Genomic DNA, 1,675 nt, shown 5'->3' on the forward strand with positions numbered 1-1,675 from the left:
TTTTTGGGGTGACTTGACAAAGCTTTATGTGATTCTTGGGAGCGGGGTGGAAATGTAACTGCACTTTGAAGGATGATGTGTTTCACTTGTACGCGTCTGAAGGCTTTATTTATTTTAAAAAAAGGGGAGAAACAAGTAAAAGGAAACCACTTAATAAACAGGCTTTGTTTTGACTTTCTGGACTTAAGGGCTTCTCGCTCTCCATCCCTTAAACATTCTCTCCTTCCTCTTGGTAGGGAGGGCAGTAGGTGGGGCAATCCAAGAGACCCTGTGTCAGTTCCAGGGACACGCATCCGGAATAGAGGCATCACCTGGCGCTGCCCTGAAGCCGTGACCCTGACGCTATGGAAAAACGGAGCCTGGGGGTGCGCAAGCAGCAACGGGACCTGCGCGCGGATACCCGCCACGGCACCTGCCCTGCAGGCTGGGATGGAGTGCCCAGGAACCCCCAAGGGAGGTTCACGGGATACAACTGGCAGAGCTGGGTGATCACAGGAGGAGCCCGGGCTGCGCCCCAGGCAGCGTTACACCAGCTCCTGGATAGCACAGCAACAGCAGCAGCTGGGGGTTGGCACCCACAGCAGCCCGTCCCTCTCCTTCCACGGCCAAGCTGCTCGAGCTCGGCACGGCAGGGCAGAGTGCGCTTCGCTTCCAGTTTTTCTTTCCCAAATGGCTCATTTTGGTTCTTTTTCCCCCCTTACGCAACTGAAAAAAGCGTGCAAAACCCCTAGTGCTTTCCTGCAAACGCACTGGGGAAGCGGCGGGCAGAACCCCTTTCACCTGGTGGGAGCGGTGTCTGCCCGCTGTCGGCACAAGCGACACAGGCTCCCCCACCCTGGCTGCGTGCGTCAGAATCACATTGGAAAGGACCTTAAAGCTCATCCAGTCCCACCCCCTGCCATGGGCAGGGACACTTCCACCAGACCAGGTTGCTCCAAGCCTCATCCAGCCTGGCCTTGAAGACCCCCAGGGTCTGCGTACGGGCGGCTCCGTAAACGCTGCACGCTCCTTGAGGGGAGACAAAGCCTTCCGCCGTGTCCTCGGGCTCCTCCTAAGTCTGCATCACAGCCAGTGGGGGCTGGGATTTAGGATGGAGCACGATGACACATGGAGTAACCACTGGTGGGGTGTTGTACCCTGCTACTGGGAAGGAGATGAGCAGCGAGGAGCAGCTGCGGGCTGGCGCAGAGGTGACTTCACCCCCTTACAAACCTCCTTTCGGGATACACCGAGATGGGCGCTGACTGGATGTATTCCTTCTGTTCAGATCACCCGGAAACGGGGCCGGGGAAGAGCGAAGGAGGAGTTCTTTGTTACAGCAAGCTGGCCCGACTCGGGGGACACCTGCCCTGGCATCCACACCTTTTCCCTGAGCTTTCCCCAGCGGTCTCCTGCACGCAGACTGCAGCCAAGCCCGAGACGTGGCTCTTGGGGGGCATTTCACATCCAGGCCCTAGGCTCAGGTTCATTTTCACCCTCTTCCCTTTGGGAGTGTTTCCCTAACCCCACCTTTACTTGGGGTGAACCAAGAGCAGACACTGAGCAGGAACAGCCAACACAACCTCCGACTCGAGGGAAAGTGCTTCCGAAAGGCCATAAGCAGCATGCAAGAGGCAAGAGCTGTGGGGTTGGGAAGAGGAGGTGTCCGTGGGCAGGGCTGTAGCTCAGCGGAGAC

This window comes from Eurypyga helias, unplaced genomic scaffold (genome assembly GCF_000690775.1).
Source record: "Eurypyga helias isolate BGI_N326 unplaced genomic scaffold, ASM69077v1 scaffold28351, whole genome shotgun sequence".
NCBI lineage: Eukaryota > Metazoa > Chordata > Aves > Eurypygiformes > Eurypygidae > Eurypyga > Eurypyga helias.